Source organism: Aegilops tauschii, chromosome 4, assembly GCF_002575655.3.
Source record: "Aegilops tauschii subsp. strangulata cultivar AL8/78 chromosome 4, Aet v6.0, whole genome shotgun sequence".
In the NCBI taxonomy this organism is placed as follows: Eukaryota; Viridiplantae; Streptophyta; class Magnoliopsida; order Poales; family Poaceae; genus Aegilops; species Aegilops tauschii.
The window spans coordinates 496,535,911-496,555,581 of NC_053038.3; positions in this window are offsets into that span (position 1 = coordinate 496,535,911).

The following is a 19,671-nucleotide window of genomic DNA, read 5'->3' on the forward strand; positions in this document are numbered from 1 at the left end:
TCTTGGGGGTAGGAAGTATTGCTTGGTGATTGTGGATGATTATTCAAGATACACTTGGGTGTATTTCTTCAAGAGGAAGAGCGAGACCCAACAAACCGTCATTGACTTTGCAAATGAAGCCCAACGTCAACACAATGCAAAGATCTTGACAATAAGAAGTGACAACGGCACCGAGTTCAAGAACTACACCTTGGATGAGTTTCTTAGTGATGAGGGGATCAAGCATCAATATTCCGCACCTTACACCCCTCAACAAAACGGTGTTGCGGAGAGGAAGAACCGGACGTTGATGGATGTGGCAAGGACCATGATGGCGGAGTTCAAGTCTCCATACAACTTTTGGGCCGAAGCCATCAACACCGCATGTCATCCATCAAATCGGCTCTACCTCCGCAAGGGCTTGAACAAGACTCCATATGAGATACTCACCGGTAACAAGCCCAACCTCAAGTACTTTCGGGTGTTCGGGTGTAAGTGTTTCATTCTCAAGAAAGGTGTTCGTTTGTCTAAATTTGAGGCTAGAGCATATGAGGGCATTTTTGTTGGTTATGCTACAAACTCTCATGCTTACCGTGTCCTCAATAAATCCACGGGACTTATTGAGGAGACGTGTAACGTGGAGTTTGATGAGAATAACGGCTCCCAAGTGGAGCAAAGTGGCACTTGTGATGTAGGTGATGAAATTCCTCCTCAAGCCATAACAAGAATGGGTGTTGGTTTTATCCTACCCATTGAGGAACCCCTTGTGGCCGAAGGAGAAGGACAATGCTCCACTCAAGTGGAGCCATCACCAACCCAAGGCCCACACGCTTCTGAAGAACAAAGTGAAGGCCCTCAACCTCATGAACAAGACCAAGGGCAAGATCATGCTCAAGATGGTGTTGACACACCAAGTGATGTCCAAGGTCAAGTTCTCTCCTCCGAGCAAGTTCAAGATCAAGAACAAGCTCAAGACGACGCTCAAGATGATCAAGTGACCGCTCCTCAACTCACCACCGAGGAGGAATTGGAGCGTCGTGCCGCCAAGATTGCATCCAAGCTCTCCACCAAGGGTCATCTCATGAAAAATGTGCTTGGAAGCATTCAAAAGGGGGTAAGCACTCGTAGACAATTGGCAAACTATTGTGAACATCACGCGTTTGTCTCTTGTGTTGAACCCCAAAAGGTATATGAAGCCCTCAAAGATCCGGATTGGCTTAATGCCATGCATGAAGAACTCAACAACTTCGAGTACAACAAGGTGTGGAGATTGGTACCAAGGCCAACGGGGAACCATAATGTCATTGGAACCAAGTGGATATTCAAGAACAAGCAAGATGCTCATGGGACCATCATTCGCAACAAGGCAAGATTGGTGGCACAAGGCTACTCCCAAGTCGAGGGTATCGACTACGGTGAAACCTTTGCTCCCGTTGCTCGCCTTGAATCCATTCGTTTGTTGATTGCTTATGCTTCTCATCACAACTTTAAGTTGCAACAAATGGATGTGAAGAGTGCTTTTCTTAATGGTCCTATTAATGAGTTGGTATATGTCAAGCAACCCCCCGGGTTCGAGGATTCCTACTTTCCCGATCATGTGTATCAACTCGATAAGGCACTCTATGGCCTTAAACAAGCCCCACGCGCGTGGTATGACCACCTTACCGAGTTGTTACAAGATCGTGGATTTGAAGTTGGGCTAGTCGACCCCACTCTTTTTACTAAGAAGGTCAAAGGGGAGTTGTTTGTGTGCCAACTTTATGTTGATGATATTATCTTTGGTTCCCCTAACAAAGCTTTCAATGAGGAATTTGCCGCTCTCATGACCTCATAGTTCAAGATGTCTTCCATGGGAGAGTTGAAGTTCTTTCTCGGGCTCGAAGTGAAGCAAAGAAGAGAAGGAACCTTCATCAACCAAGCCAAATACACTCAAGACATGCTCAAGAGATTCAAGCTAAGTGATGTCAAGCTGGCTTCCACTCCAATGCCCACCAAGTGCCAACTTGACATCGATCCCAATGGTAAAGCGGTGGATCAAAAGGTATATCGTTCCATGATTGGATCCTTGCTTTACCTTTGTGCATCTAGACCAGATATCATGTTGAGTGTGGGAATTTGTGCACGGTTTCAAGCCGCACCTAAGGAAAGCCACTTTGTGGCGGTCAAGCGAATCTTTCAATATTTGGCTCATACCCCAAACTTTGGCTTATGGTACCCAAGAGGAGCAAAATTCAAGCTTGTAGGGTATTCGGACTCCGATTGGGCGGGAGACAAAGTGGATAGGAAGTCCACTTCCGGAGGGTGCCAATTCCTTGGTTGCTCTTTGGTAAGTTGGTCTTCTAAAAAGCAAAGTTGTGTGTCTCTCTCGTCCACCGAAGTAGAGTATGTGGCGGCCAGTAGTTGTTGTGCACAACTCCTATGGATGAGGCAAACTTTAAAGGATTACAGTTTCACTTGTGACAAAGTGCCTCTTTGGTGTGACAATGAAAGTGCCATCAAGATTTCTCTCAACCGGGTGCAACACTTCAAGATGAAGCATATTGAGATTCGGTATCACTTCATCCGGGATCACATTAGGCGAGGGGAGATCGAGCTCAACTACGTCAACACTCATGATAACCTTGCAGATATTTTCACGAAGCCGTTGGATGAAGCAAGATTTCGCGAGTTAAGGCATGAGCTAAATATCATTGATTCGAGCAATGTTGCTTGAACCCTTGCACACCCCACCATACTCAACTTGTTGTCTTGTTTAGATGTAGGAATGGACATAGGGGGAGTGTTGTTCTCTCAATGAACTCTCCCTCCCCCCATTATGCATAAATTGATCAACTCTTTCACATTAGCCATTTTTTATGGTACTTGTGCTTCAAAGACGAGTTTTGGTCATGAGCCCAAGGATAATTCTTCGTGGTGCCATACCAATTGACTCAAACATAGGTGGCTCCAGCCACCGCCCTCTCTTTGGAGAGGTTGTGTCTCGAGGTTGTTTCTTGTTGTCTTTTGCCTTTCTTTCTTCGTGTTGAGTGTGTTCTTGTGGTGTCTTGTTGGCTTGAAGATTCCGTGCGAAGACATCTTTTTCTTGTGTTTGAAACGTGCATCTTCTTGGGCTCGCGGTACTACCGCGGCCAACCACGGTACTACCGCGTGTGGAGTGCATGGTACTACCGCACCTAGCGCGGCAGTATTTTTTTACTGCCACCTGGGAGAGCGGTACTACCGCTTTGGTGCGGTACTTCCGCCCGAGCGGTACTACCGTGCTAACGAGTGCGCGTGGGGTTAAGACCCGGGCAGGGGGAGTTCCAACTCCCCCATACCCATTCGTTCGTCTCTCTCCCCGCCGCCTCTCTCTCTCTCTCCTGCTCAAGAACGGCGCCGGAGAACCTCGCCGGATCTCCGTCTCCGGCCACTCTCCTCGGATTCCGACCGGTGGGATCATTCCCCACCACTTCCTCTTGCCATGGAACAAGGTTTCTCCCCCAAAGCCCTCTCTCTCTCTTGGTTGATCTTTTGCCTCTAGGATTTTGGGGAGATGCATGTGTTCTTGAGATTTTAGGCCAAATCTATGCAAGAGTCTCTACTCCTAATGGAGCAGTTGGTGAATAGTCTCCACGGTTTATTTTCACTGGGTTTTTTTCGTCGCCTCCGCTCACCCCACCCCCACCCCACCCCACGTACGCACCCAAAAAACCGGCCCTCATCCACCTCTCGACCCACACCAAATAGGGGTTCTGTCCGCCGCCGCCGCTCGCATCGTCGCCTTCTCCTCAGCTCTTGAGCTCCCACCCCTCTCGCTCGCCAGTCGCCTGTGCCCCGAGCCCCCACTGGCCCGACCTTGGAGGAGGCTGCGGTCACCGGATCCAGCCATGGCCGTCACCAACGCCCTCCTCTCCATCGCCGTAGGACCATGTTGGATTCAGCCGGCGTGCCGGCCGAGCGCGCAGCCCTAACCTCAATTAGGATCCCGAGGGAGGGGGGAGCGGGACTGGAGCTCGATTCAGCCGCCGTGCCTTGGATTCAGCCGCCGTGCTATATTAGATGCCCGGGGGAGGGGGGAGCGGGAGTGGAGCTTGATTTGGACAGGGGGCGGTTTGTGGCGCCCGTGCGCGTTGAAGATCCGGCGGCGGCCGCGTCCTGCATCGATGGCGCGATGAGGAATCATAGGACAGAGCATCATGGCTCCTCTCCCTTCCCCCCTTCGTTCCCTCGCGCGCCGCTCCCCGCCTCCTCCCCTGCCCTCGCCGTGGCCCATGGCTCCCCCTCCCCCTCCCCTCCCTTCCCTCCCGCTGTCCCCCCGTCTTCTGCGAGTCGGGATGGCTCTCCCTGCTCCTCTTCAGCGGCGTCCTTCCCCGGCTCGCGTTTCTGGGCGCTGGGCGACTCGGTGGAGTCGGATTTTGACTCGGCGGAGGATGCCTCGTCGGGAGCGGTCTCGATGGTGCCGCCCGTGCTGGCGCCGGGCCGCGTCTCGAAATTTGCTCCGGGTTGCAGGGGCCGGCCGGTGTCGTTTCCCTCTGGGTCGTCTGGGTGGTGGTGCGTTGGCCGGCGTCGGCGCCGTGCGGGACGGGGCCCGGCTCCCTCTCCTGAGTGTGGTCTCCTTGGTTCTTCCCCGTCCGCTGGCTTGGTGGAGTTGGGTGTTGGTGCTTCTCCGGTCGCTTGTCATATTCGCCCTCCTCCTCGCCGGCCTGGGCCGGTGGCGGCGACGGCGGCTTCGCCGGTGTGTGCGGGGGCGGGCGGTGGCCAAACCCTAGATCCGGTTTGTTCTTTGGTCGAGATGGGCCTTGGTGAGTTCGTGGGCCTGGCGGTGCCTGGATCGTCTCGAGCTGGGCCGCCCGGGCCCCCGGCTCTGTCGTCCCTCGTGTCTTTTCCCCCCTCTCGTCTGTGGGCCCGGGGCAGTTGGTTGTGGCCACTGCTCCGCGTCCGCCCCCTTCCCGAGCCTGCGGGCCCGTTACGGCCCATTCAGCCCTCTCTGGCCTGGTCTGTTGTGGGTATTTATGGGTGTGTCGTGGCGCTTCCCCCCTTCCTAGGGTTTCCTGCGTCCGCCGCTGATATCCGCAGGGTGCGTCGCCCTATCCGCCAGTTCTCCAGATCCGCTCCCTCCCCACCCCCACTGCTTCTCTCCTTCGCTGAGGTGACCGCCATGGACAAGTCTCGGGGTTCCTCCTCCGAGGCCCTTTCGGGTAGCAAGCGTGCCCGTGAAGCGTCGCCGGGCGATGGGGTCGATCTGGCCTATGAGGCGGAGCTGCGGTCCAAGCTCGAATCGGAGCAGGCGGTGCGCGTGCTGCCTTCTGAGCAGGAGGAGTGGGAGGCGGGGGCGGAGCGCTCCGTGGCCAGATCTGGGTCGGCGGTCCCTGGCTCGGGGCTGGATCCGTGGGAGGCCGCTGCTGCTTCGACTGGCGGTGGTTCCTCCTCATCGACGCCGCGCCCCGCTCCGGCCGGGGCCCGGTCTCTCCGCCTCGGCCCCCTTCCCGCTCGTTTGTGGCGGGCGGTGCCTCTCGCTCGGGGCCGCGCTTCGGGCCTGGCTCCTCCTCTTCGCAAGCCGGGGATCGGCGCCCCCCTCCTCCTGCTTCGGGTCCCCCCTCTGCGGTCCGTGGCGATGGCATCCTGCCGCCGCCACCGCCTCCCCCTCCTCGCCAGCACCCTGCCTCCTCGGGCCCTTCACCGACCCTGACTTGCTTTGCGTGCCACCGCCCGAATCACTTCCAATCTAGATGCACTAATCCACCCTTCTGCCTCATCTGCCGCTCTGATGGCCATCTCACTGTCGACTGCCGTAACCGTACCGAGATTCCCTCTTTCATCCAGTTTGGCTTGGGTATTCCCGGATTTTCTTTCTTCGCTCTGGATGCTGATGTTCCTGTGGTGATGGCTGCGCCGTCCCTCTCTAACGTGGCCATCATCACGGTGTGAGGTCAGCTGATCTCTCCGCAGACCCTCTTGGATGGCTTGAAAATTTGGGACGATGGTGGCTGGGATTGGCAGGTGCGCCAGCTTTCAGAGTATGAATTCGCAGTGGTTTTTCCCTCTAAGGACTGTCTACGGATGATCTCCTCGTGCACCAGTTTTACCCTCCCCCTCAACCAGCTTGTGGTCTCTGTCAAAGCAGCTACTTGTGGTGCCAAGGCGGTGGGCCCGCTTAGCAAGATCTGGGTGCTAGTTGACGACGTGCCCGTGGGGCTTCGATCTGTGGAGTTCATGATGGCGTTTGGTAAGCTCATTGGCAAGCCCGTGGAGGTGGATTCGGAATCCCTGGGCAAGGTTGGCCCGGTTCGTCTCAATGTCTGGTGCATCGACCCCGTTTGTGTTCATGGTTCTATGGATGTTTTCCCTTCTCCTGAGGGTGTGCGACTTCGGGTTCGGGTGGAGGGTGCACCCCATGCTCCCCCTCCACCCCCGCCTCCTTCTTCCAAGCCTTCGGACCAGGACAATGATGACACGTAGGGGGATGGGTCGGCTGGGGGGCAGAACCCAAGTGGAGGAACTGATCCGCGTTTCACACAGTCTGAATGGGATAAGCTGGATCCGGATGAACGCGAGCTGCTCAAGGACAATGCCCCTGCCCCTAATCCTCAGAAGGAGGACGTGGCTTCTCGTGCCGCTGTTGCCGGTAAGGGGACCCCCATCTCTGGAGTTTGCTCCAATGTGCCTACTCACCCGCAGTCTCCTTCCTTCACTGGTATCAAGGACCTTCCAGCTTCCCCCTTGCGCTCCACCGAGCCCTCAACTAAGAAGAATAAGAAGTCTTCGGTCCGGAAATTTTCGGCTAAGAGTCGGGCCTCCTCCACTTCCAAGCTGTCGGCGACGGGTCTGGCTCGGTGTCTGGACAAGGACCTGGGCTCCGCCTCGGGGTCTGGCCCTGGGCCGGCGTCGCCGATTCGGTGCTCCCCTGTGCTGCAGTCTCCGGCGTCCACGGCGCGGAAGGGTCGGCGTGTGCGCGACTCTGGTGTCTCGGTGGCGGTGCGGCCGGAGCGGCGTGCCGCGGCCAAGGACCTCCCTCCTTCAGGTTCGTCTGCCCATCCATGTCTCCCTGCCTCCCCTGTTCGCCTTGTTTTACCAGCTCTGTCAGATGACCATTTGCTGCATATCATGTCTGATATTGGGGTGGCTGCGATACCGGGGATGAGCTCCCCTTCTCACCTTCTTTCTGTCATTAGGGCCAATGAGGCAGCCCAGGCTGCCATTGCTAAGGCCGTTGAGGCCGCGAAAGGTGCTGGTCCTGTTGGTGCTCAGGGCCAAGCCGGGGGGTTGGAGGCGACAAATGGTTGTGGCCAGTCGTCGGCCCCCCCGGTCCTTGCCAAGGTGGGGCGTCCCAAACGATCTAAGCCTTGTGGGGCTCCGTGCAGATCGAGTCTCCGTATCAAAAACCTTTCCTTCAAATGAGAGCTCTATTCTGGAATATTCGTGGTTTCGGTGCTAGGGGGCGCCGTGACCAGATTCATGACTTGGTTTGTGGTGAACATATTGACATTTTAGGGTTGGTCGAAACGTTCAAGGAATCCTTTTCCCCTTCTGAACTCTCTACGATAGCTGGGATGGATAGGTTTGATTGGCACCTTCTCCCCGCCTCGGGCCACTCTGGGGGAATCTTGATTGGGTCCAAGCGGGACGTTTTTGATTTCATTACTTTTGATCATGGCATCTTTTGGGCTAGCTGCGTGGTTCATCATCGTCAGCTCAACACTTTGTGGGAATTTATGGTGGTGTATGGCCCTGCGGATCACACACTTGCTCCTCTCTTTTTGGACGAACTATCGACTAAGATTGAAACATGTTCTATTCCTCTTCTAATTGGGGATGATTTCAATTTGTTACGTTCTCCGGCCGACAAGAACAATCCTAATTTCTCCTGGCCTCTTGCCAATGCTTTTAATGACTTCATCAGTAACTGTGCGCTGCGTGAGCTCCCTAGGGTGGGGGCGCGTTTCACCTGGTCTAACCATCAATCCTCGCCTGTCCGGTCAGTGCTGGACAGGATTTTTGTTTCTGTTCAGTGGGATTCGCTATTTCCTCGCGCACTGCTTAAGGCTAGGCCTGCGGTGGGCTCTGATCATGTTCCCTTGATCCTGGATGCGGGTATCCTCTCTCTTGTTTCTCCCTCCCGTTTCCAGTTTGATGCTTCTTGGCTTGTTGTGGAGGGTTTTTGCGACATGGTGGCTTCTAAGATCACTAATCTTCTCTCCTCTCCTCACCGCTCCTTTGGCCCCTTGGATGATTGGCACAAGCTATCTTATGAGTTGCGTAAATTCTTAAGGGGGTGGTCTCGGAATAGGTCGGCCGAGTTGCGTAGAGACAAGGAGTCCCTCGAATCTCAAATCCGGGATTTGGACCAATCTGCTGACACATCTGGGCTCTCTCCTTCTCAGTGGGCATCTCGCTACTCCCTGGAAGACGCTCTGCTGTTGCTCCACCAACAGTCAGAGATTTACTGGCGCCAACGAGGTGCCCTTAACTGGACCTTAAAAGGGGATGCTATGACGGCTTATTTTTTTGCGATCGCGAATGGCAGACGCCGCAGGTGTTTCATTGACACTGTTGATTGACAGTGTTAGAGTTTCTGACCAGTCTCTCATTATGAATCACATTGTTAGTTTCTATTCTAATCTACTCGGTTCTAGGCCGGACCCTGGGCTTGGCCTTTGTCCTGACTTTTGGGGTGAGGGGTCTAAGATTTCTCCGGACGAAAATTCGGACCTGATGGTTCCCTTATCTGATGATGAGATTTGGCACGTGATTAGCTCGGCTAACCCGCAGGCTGCTTCCGGCCCTGATGGTTTCTCGATCCCCTTCTTCAAAAAATTCTGGCCGCAGTTGCGGCCTCTCATCTGTTTGATCATCCAAGGGTTCTGGTTGGGTACGGTGGACATTTCTCGCCTTAACTACGCTGTCATTACCCTTATTCCTAAAGTCAAGGGTGCGGATTTGATCTCGCAATTTAGGCCGATCGCCCTTATTAATAACTTCGCCAAGTTTTCGGCTAAAGGGTTAGCCACTCGTCTCTCCCCCATTGCCCACCGTACCATTAGCCCTTTCCAGTCGACTTTCATCAAGGGTCGTTTCATTCTGGATGGGGTCCTCTGTTTGCATGAAATCGTTCATGATCTTAAGATTCGTAAGTCGAAAGCGGTGGTTCTGAAATTAGACTTTGAGAAGGCCTATGACTCGGTGAGTTGGCACTTTCTGCGTAGAGTTTTATTGGCCAAAGGGTTCGAGGGACCCCTCGTCCATAGGATTATGCAGTTGGTCTCGGGAGGCCACACTGCCATCAATGTTAATGGTCAGGTTAGCAAATTCTTTGCCAACGGTAGGGGCCTGAGGCAAGGCGATCCTGCCTCTCCCATCCTATTCAATTTCGTTGCAGATGCTTTATCTCGCCTACTTTCTAGGGCGGCTGCCACTGGGCACATTACTCCGGTTTGCTCTAATCTCATTCCCCATGGTCTCACCCATCTCCAATATGCGGACGACACTATTATTCTGGTCGAGATGAATGAGGCCTGCCTTGCCCACCTCAAATTTATTTTACTTTGCTTCGAGGCTATGTCGGGGCTTAAGATTAACTTTGCCAAGAGCGAAGTAGTTGTGACTGGTGTGGACGAGTTGGAAGCCGCGCGAGTGGCCCACCTTCTTAACTGTAAGCAGGGCTCCTACCCGTTCAAATACTTGGGGTTGCCTATTTCCCCGGATGTGCTCCATGCCAAAGATTTCGCCCCGATAGTCACTAAGGTGGGAAACAGGGTCCTTCCCTGGCGGGGTAGATATAATACGAACGCTGGTAAAGTGACCCTAATTAATGCTTGTCTCTCCTCCCTCCCCATGTTCCTTATGGGCTTCTTTCTCTTGACGGCTGGGATTGGGGATTCATGCTGGTTTTGACAAACACCGTGGGGCGTTTTATTGGAATACTGCGGACAATCGTCGCAAATATCGCTTCGTCAAATGGAAATTGATGTGCAGGCCCAAAAACCTTGGGGGGTTAGGGATTCTTAATACTTCCATCATGAACCAATGCTTGATGATTAAATGGTGGTGGAAGATTATGAGCGCTGAGGATCAACCCCTTTGGCTGTTGATCCTTAAGGCTAAATATTTCCCATCCTCAAGCCCGATGTTCGCTCTGCCGCGTGGTGGCTCTCAGTTTTGGAAGTCTCTGGTCAAAGTTAGACCTGTTTTTCAATCTTTTGTTAAGTTTGTTGTTGGGGATGGTTCCTCTATTCGGTTTTGGCTTGATTGGTGGTGTGGAGATTCACCTCTCTCGGTGACCTTCCCTACCCTTTTCTCTTACTGCTCTGATCCTAATATTTCTATTGCGAAGCTTGCTTCCCAGGGGTGGAACCTGGCCTTCCGCCGTTCTCTGTCGCCTGTAGAGTTTGAAGATTGGCAACGTCTTACTGCCCTCTTCCCTACGCTCTCGACGGTCAGGGACTCGGTGCTCTGGCCGCTTTCTGCCTCTGGGCGGTTTTCTGTTAAGTCGCTCTATTCTAAGCTAGTTGGTGGCACACCTACCAGTCGTTTTTCCCAAGTGTGGAAGGCCCGTATTCCCCCTAAGATAAAAATTTCTTGTGGCAAGCCTTTCGAGGTCGGCTGCCCTCGGCTGATCAGATTCGTAAGAGAAACGGGCCGGGCTCCCAGTTTTGTGCTCTTTGTGGTGAGGTGGAAGATTCGGATCATATCTTTTTTCACTGTCACCTGGCTAAGCTTATTTGGAGTTGTGTGCGGGACTGGCTTCATGTGTCTTGGGCCCCTGCCTCCTTTACCGAGTTGCGTAGCCTGGCATCCAACCTCTCCGGTGTTTCTAGACGGATCTTTTGGGTGGGCTTGGGGGCTTTATGCTGGTCTCTGTGGACTACTAGAAACAAATTTACTATCGAGCACGTGTTTCCGGCTAAACCGGCTGACTGCTTATTCAAATCGTGTGCTTTCCTGCAGTAATGGAAATCATTGACTAAGGCCGACGACCAAGAGGCGCTATCTATGTTGATCGACAAAATCCGGACCACGGCGTCTCAGCTATGCAGACAAGAGCACGATGCTTGAGGGATTCTTTTGGGCCTGAGTCTTTAGCTTAGTTGGTTCCTTCTATTCCGGCCTGCGTGCCGTGTACTGGCGTGGGAGCCATGTACCATGACTTTATCCTCGTTGTCCTGCCCAGCGTTGGGGCTTCGGTGTGTTTGGTACTTGTCGGTGATGCTGTTGCTACCTACCTTATGGCTTTATTTATAAAGTCGGGCTTATGCCTTTCCTCTAAAAAGGAATCATAGGACAGATGGGACAGATGAGGAGATGGGAGGAGGAAGGAAGGAATGGGGAGGGACTCACCGACGCGGTGGCGCTCGCCGGAGGCTGACTGGCGGCGGGGTCACACGAAAATGGCGGCACGCGTGTGGCACCCTCCCCGGCGGCGCGAGCAGGAAGGAGGAGGTGCACAGGAGGCGTAGGTGCTACGGTGAGATGGGCTTCAGATGTGCAGCCGGCCCTAGCGCTGCAACGTTCTGCATCAGTGAAGGTTTGTGATGCAAATGCCTACTCATTTACTCTCTTTTTATTAGTTTCAACTCATCGTATTGGTTGGATTAGCACATATTATCTGTGATTCCAATGCCTTCTCCTTTCCTCTGCTATAGAATTTCCTCTCTTGTCGATAAACTTTAGTTTCCAGTACACCTTGGCAGCCTATCCACTAAACTGCTAACTGGAAACATCAGGAACTGTAATTTGACACGCGAAGTGGTAATTGAAATAGTAGTAATGTGAATTGATGTGTTGTTTGTTTTTCTTGCGGTTGGGGACGACCATGAGCCCGCGACGGCGAGACAGAAGCGACCTTGGCTCGGCCGTGTCCGCCTCTCTCAATTGATGATAATGCTTCTCTACCCAGTTAGGTAATAAATGGTGAGACGAGTGTGACCGACGTCATCGCCTCAGCCATGCCCGCCTCTCTGAATTGAATATCATGTCTGGAATATCCAAAAAGCTTATTGAGCTATTGATAGTGCTTCTCTACTAATTGAAGAAGGTAATACTTTTTCTATGTGATTATTTTTTCCAATTGAATGCACTCGGGTTTCTTCTGGATTAGTTATTATCAAACCTGCAGTTCTTTCTATACTCTTGTGTTATTTTTTTTAGTTGAACACAATGAACTTTCTATAGATTTTCATGATTAACGTAGCTGAGTTTTGTTGGTTTATTCCTACATATTCAGGAATTTTGTTGTGAAGCTAAAGCCGTGTCAAGATAAAGTCCACTCTGTCTAGATTGGAAACAATTGGACACATGCTTCACCTGATATTCAAAAGCCCAGCAGGAGCACAGCGTGACAACACATCTTCTATGCTGCTGGTCATGATCGCTTTCATGAAGCATAGAAGAGTCGTGAAGTATGACCTCAACTCTCTAAGGTTCATCGGCCCCGGTGCTGGGCCACTTGACAATACATATACACAATACAAGGTGTGAAAGTTAAAGAGCAACTCCCTTTGATATACTTTCTTTTTTTCCTTCACACAGTATACACATGGCATTGTATTTAGGAAAATTGTTGTTTTGCAGGAAAAGCCTCACATGTTCCAGTTTGTTCCGAGATGAGAAGCAAGTTTGTGCTTAAATTTGCGGATAACTTAACATGTGAACATAAACTAATTTTCTTCTCCTTTTATGTCAAAGCTGCTACTAAGCTCTTAAAGTCAATCCCACAAAGGGGCATGAGGAAAAAATTACTAGGTTCCTCTTTTTAGTTCTCAATGAATATTGTAGTGTCAACGAATGATGGAATAAGATGGTATGGATTAAATTCTTTATTCTCTATTGACCATTTCCCCACTATTTTTTCAGGCCATACTCTTACCAGCATGCCTTTTACCACCATGTTCAGTTTGTCTTATGTACTTAGGTTTGACGTGCATCTTTTCATGTGGGCAGACATTATTGACAACACATCAATGTTGCCGTTTTAATTAGTTTGTTTATCTCCAGAAATGTCACTCTGGAGATCCACCTTTCAGATTTACATTTTCTCCTTTTCTTAGTTAATTAGTTTTTTGTCAAGTATGCTTCTGTTTAACAATTTCCCTTTTCTGCATGATATCCTTGGTTCCTGTCAAATGTCGATTAGGTTATTATCTCAATATTGTCCATCTACGTGTGGTCAATGGTCATAGACTCTGCCATGATGTTTCATGTGCTGTTGATGCTGATTCTTGTGCATACTGCATGCTTCTTCTTATGCCAGGAGAAAATAGGAGATTGTTATGTCTTAAATATTCCATGAAAGCATAACATGAATTTTGCTGGTCATGATTTCAGGTATTCACCATACGTTTTTGATAAAAACTTGTTGGACAATATTCTGGATGCTTTAATGGATCAGCATTTTCATTCAATGATTCAAAACCACCATATACAACATAGAAGAGATATTATTTATGATAGTTTAACTTCAGAAATACTTGAAGAAAGTGCAAACAGCTTGCTTGAGCCCTAAGAGGTACTATGTTCATTCAATGCACAGAATACATTTAAATTCCAACATATATGTAGACTGTTGGCCTCATATTTTGAATAACTTTTTTTTTGGAACATAGACGCTAGCAGCGTCCGGCTTTAACTTAATAAAGCCACCAGGCAGTATCCACACAAACAGTCTTACAAACCAGAAATAACAAGTCCAGCGAGCCCATGGCTCAAGATAAAACTAGGTAGCATACAACCACAAGTTCGGACACACAAAAGCGGAGTATCAAGGCCATAGCTAGCAGCACGAGTAGGATCATGGGGCAGCCATCGTCCCGTGCCGCGCCTTCATCATGGATGACTTGATCAGCTCCATGGCCTCGTTCATGCGCTCGATGTCACGCTTCTTCCCCAGTGGAGCCCAGACCTGAAGGAAAATGTGGCATTTGAAGATAATATCAGCGGGGTGGTTCGGGAATTTGTGTTCAATCGTAATTTTGTTACGAACCGTCCAAAGGGACCAAAGAAGCGCCCCAACGCAAGAATTAATGAATGAGATTGGTCCAGCTGGAATACCATTAAGTGTTGTAACAAAAGCCGCTGAGATCCAGAGTCTTGATGTTGTTGATAAATTGCTTTTTGGAAATAAGTGGCTCAGAAAAGCTACTGGCATACAACCACATTTTCCTTATGTTGTTGACTCATTTGAGCAGAGGTACAGATGCAACGCCACACTTAAGTTATTTCTTCTCTGAGTTTTGTAGAATTGTTCCTTCTATAGTGACTTGTGGAGGGAGACTAACTACCCAACTTGTTAAATTGTACTTTTAGAGGTTTTCCATATACATTTCAGTGTACATGACCTATTTTTTTGCATATTTAAATTAGTATTGTATCGTAACTTGATAGCTTGATGACCATACATTGCCTAGATTGTTAAAATGCCAAGCCTCTAGATTCATTCAGAGGCTGCTATTGTATTATACACATTAAATTATCTGGACTAGAGGGAGGAAGCAGAACTTATCTTTTGGAGAGCTACAAGTAGGAACTTATGAAACTATTGAACAAGCAAAACATGTATCTTTGTTGTATCAGTAATAGAATAAGCTATTTGATTAGTGTCTCTTAATTATAGTCTTTGCATCGCCTTCATTTTGAACTACTAACATGTATATTTTGTTCAACATTTCAGGACTACGGTTTCAGTTCACATGATTGCTACCTCCAGTAATACTTCAACTGCCTCTAAGGATGCTGACTGGTGCCCAGTTGCTCAGGAAACTCAATTTTTGCAGCCAAACCATGATAGTGGAAACCATAGAAAATAAAATAGCCGAGATCATGGTGAGTCTATACTTTCTAATATTTGGCGAGGGCATGATAGAAAGTTCAAAACACAAGAAAATGGCTCCAGATCCAGAAGGTTTATTCTTCAGTGGCACCCTCTTCCCCTTTCTCGTTCATTGTCATGCACAAAGCATGCGTTGTGTGGAGCATGCATTTTTGGTGAAATAATGATCTCACATGAAGTCACTTGATACTGGACCAAACATGGTTAATTTTTTTAGAGCAAAAACTGTTTTATAATCATAATTTATCTTGCTATTGTTTGGTTAGGATTTATTTGGAGTGTTTATCCACCTATTTTTGAGTCCTCTTGGTTTGATACACAGATTTGATTCAATCATGAACAATGATTTGCAAGCAAACCCTCTTCTGCCCAAAATCACAATGGTTGGCATTTCAATGAGCGAAGGGGGACATATGAGCAAAGCCAACCTAATGAAAATAAGGTAATATGGCATTTAATGATTGGGACACTAGACCAGTTGAGACATTACAATTATTTGACTGATTTTAGATTTACAACGCTCTTTAAGATTAATTGTTGCCACTTGGATATTCCATTTTGGACTGCACTTGCACTTGGTCAGCACGATTCTACAAATGAGTAGTCCCTTTCTATCTTGGTTTTGACTACTAGGAACCTTTTTTGAAATGTGTATGGTTGTCCCAGATCTTGAGGGAAACGAGGGTCACACGGTCAAGAGGACCACGAGGTCGCCGGCGGATGACGCACTCGCCGCTCCACCCAACACTGCCGTGCGCTGCCACTGTTCATCTTCGCCACGGGTCAGGGTCCTGACGCTGGCACCAGCGGCCCAACGTAGGTTTCATGGTGGAAGATTCTCTTTTCCACGAAGCTCCACACCACGCATGGCAGTTGTACAGACCTAGCATCATCGTTTTTTAGACGCATTTGCACAAAGACGTCGTCGGACCTGTTTTTCTATAAACGCGGATTTTGGGTGTTACAAGAACCAAGTTTTGCTTATCCACAGATTAGTTAGATTAGCCAAACAAAGTTTTAGTTTGTTAGACCCTGAAACACATTTTTAGCTAACTCGTTTCCTAAAACTAGCTATCCAAACAACCCCTAAGGTGCGTTGAAGATTACTTCTACCAGGTCTTTTCAGACTCTACTTTACTGTTTTTCTCCAAGGCTTTCTATCAAATTAAATGATAGATTAGGATTTTGTTCCTTCATTTAATATTTTTTGTATAATATATATTTGTTTACTTTAACCGCAGAAGTCTTGTTATGATCTGCCTCGGTCAATGCTATTTAAAGATAATGGAGTCGGTGTTGGACAACCGGAGAATGGTGTCGTTGTCGAGCTGCTACAGAATTGTTGTCGTGGTGCCATCGACCCTCCCACGTTAGCTGTGAGCGGGAGGGCGCAATGTGTGGCCTCGAACTGCGAGGCTAAGGCGATGCCCCTGTCGCCATACTATTTCAATCACATCCTCTTGGGCCCAAAGAAGCTTCTCTATCAGCCATGTGCCTTCCCCTCTGCATGATCAGTTTTTCGTATTGATTTGGGTAATATACATAGTAGTGCTAATTTGCTTGTTCTTTTGAGGTTGTTTTGACTGAAAATACTATTTTTTGATCTTTCAGTTCTTGGCTTTAAAAATCATGGAGATGGTGTAGCCCGATTGAACGGCTGCGGGGCGACCGACTGAATCTGGCATCAGTCGTCAGATGCCTAGCATCACCCTTTTGGGATCCCTTGGCATGTCATGCTTCCTTTCTTCACGCCATATTCAGTTTATATGGAACTAATCTCATAATTCATATGCGTCTAAGTTAGCCGCATATTCATGTTGACTAATGAAGATATTATTGCATGCCTATGACTACGAATAAGGAGTGAATCAGGTAATATAATCATAAGGTATGCAGGTCTTTCTCACATTTTTCCCGTGGCAACGCATGGGCATTCTACTATCTAATTAACTAATGGGCTGTGTTGTTTACGCATTATAGGATGACAACATCAGTCTTACTGGCAAGGGGTAAGGAGTCCGAAGGGGTGCTGTACAGATCGTAGCTCGAGCTGGAAGTGAGTGCCTTCTCTGTGGTTTTCATGTTTGTATTGTGATGCTATTCGCAATTGAAACAATTCTGCTTTCACTTGTTATTCTCCAGAGTTGGTCTTCCTCTGAATAGACCGCTTATGTTTCACATCTACACAAGCAATTTCGTTGACTTTATACATGTACGTGTAACTCCTGTAAGAATGGGATTCACAAGTCGGAAATTTCCAAAGGCAACTCCAGGAAGAGATCAACATGCATATGGCGTTGACAAGTTTCTGCTTATGCTGGAAATATGATTGGCTTTATTTTTGTTACCAGGGATAATATATTAAACTATTCGAGCTATACCTGTCCGCAAAAGGAAAACCATTAGAATTGACAGGGTATATATTCTATTAGGTCATATATCTATTTATCAGATACCCATATTGCTCTGATTACCATCCCTGTATAGATAGGTAGTGCAGTCTACATCGATGGCATTGGCAGGTATGATTGGTGCAATTTCAGCCCAGTTGAAAGTAAATGGTGCATAGTTCTTAGGTTCTCTTTTACTACAACAAACAATTTTCATTTCTATTTCCAGCTTTGAGTACCTCAATTGATGGTGTTAATTAACTTAGCTAGGACAAGATTGGTGCCTTTCCATTATTTTCAGGTTGAAGCCTTTGTTGTTCACATTTTTAGAATCGTAGTTAAAAAATAAACATGATACATATTTTTTGTACTTTGATTTTTTTGCAGGTTTAGTTAGGCATTAGTCCATTGATCGCAACCCTCAAATTAATTAACACGGTCGTATATTTTATCATATACGGTAAATAATGATAGTGACCAATTAAAGGCTTCTAATCTGTGTTCAGTTGGTTGCAGGAGAATGAGTAATTAGAGGCTTCTTCTTACTCTCTTGTGCACATGTAGAACTACAGGGGGTAGCTCGTACTTTAGACCGAAGGCCATTAGCACTAATTTTCTGCCCACATGAAGGCATGCTGTTTTAACATATAAACATACTGAGTTGTTTCTAGGTGAAGCTGGAGCTAATAATATAAACCTTGCTTATATTTAACCACTTGATTTCTCCTCTTTTCAGAGGACTATAAATTTAGCAGGGTGATGAAATCATTATCTACCCCTGGAGTATATAGGCCTAAACAAATGATAACTTGAAACAAAAATGACAAATTCATCGTGCCAATGTGCATAATTCAAAGCCGAAATTCACAGGGTTTTGGTCTTTCTTGTTTCTAAGCTATGTTTAAATTTTCACTTAGAATTTGTAGCATGGTAGGTATATGCTTTGTGACATGATAAAACATTTTCCAACATTAGTGAAGACGACTAATGCTTATGTCAACTCCATACAAGTGCATCATACATTATACTCACTCCGTTCCTTTATATAAGGTGTATTTTTTAAAAGTAAAATGAGTGCTTTATGTCTCCTGGATTGAACCTACATACATTACCTGATTTTGGTAATACCTATTAAGACATGCTTTCATAGTGTACAATTAATTTTGTTCTCTTGAATACAATATATTCTGCTAAGAACAAAGGTCAAATTAATTATTTTGACATGATTGAAGGAAGGGGTTAAATGGCTCAATTATGCAATTAACTACTGGAACCTGTTTGTCATATCACTATGGTTCATTGATTTCCATAAATTTGTTTCTATCTATTGTGGTGGCAAATATAATTTATATGATCCTCTATTAATATGGGGACAAGATTAGGTTGGATGTCCAATAATAGATCGAAATATGAGGCATTGCCATCACTAGAAAATTATAGTGTGTTTAGGTGGGATGGTGGGAGAGATTGCGAGCCGGATGTCCCATTGACGGAGGTGGCCAGTATGAATTGTAGAGGCGGAGAAATGAAGATATTGAGTGAATAAAACTAAGACATGATTTTTTTTACCTTGAAGAGTGGGACATGATTTTTGTTGAAAGCCCCGCTGCAACTCACGGGCAATGACATGACACCATGGGTGATGGTGAGGGGATGGTAGGGCAACTTGTGTAGTGAAGAAGAACAAAACATGAAGAGGTGGGCATCATGGTTTTGTCGGCATCCAAGAGGATGCCAGATTTTGTGGTTGCTGCAATAATGGAGTTCCAATCACCTAATGCTTATGTCAACTCCATAAGCTTGTATATAATTGCACTAACTCTCATGTTATATATCATTATTTTCATTGCTATGGCTATTTGGATCCTTCTGATCCTCAGATGGAACCTACGTAGATCACATGATGTCTCGAAGTATGTTATCATAATGCACAACCATTTTTATTCTCTTGAAAACAATGTATTATACTAAAAAATATGTATGGTTAATTTTAGTATTCTGATGTAATTGAAGGAAATAGGATTGTGTGTGTGTGTCTGTGTGTTGTGTGTGTGAGAGAGAGAGGGAGGGAGGGAGAGAGAGAGAGAGTTGTGGAGCATGGTTTAGGCAGAGGGAGATAGTGGTGGAACAAGAAGAATAAGAGTGACTTAATGGTGAAACAAAGTTGATGATGCCACTTAATATATATGTTAGTGACATTTTTATTGAACCACCAGAGTATGTATGCTCCCCGTAGCATCGGATTGGGACTCAATGGTGAAACAAAGCCGATGATGCCACTTGAAGGCAACACACTCGAGAGCAAGATAGATCAAGAGAGGGTGATGGGGGAGGGGGAGATCGAGTGAGGGAGGAAGAAAGGGGAGAGAGATCTTGCAGTACACACTGGTACTACAACACCATTTTGAAATATAAATAGGATTTGGTGGTAAGTCATCATTGTGTTTGTTCCTAATCTGTCAGGCGCCATAAGTTTCATGTCGAATGTTTTGTAGAAATGTT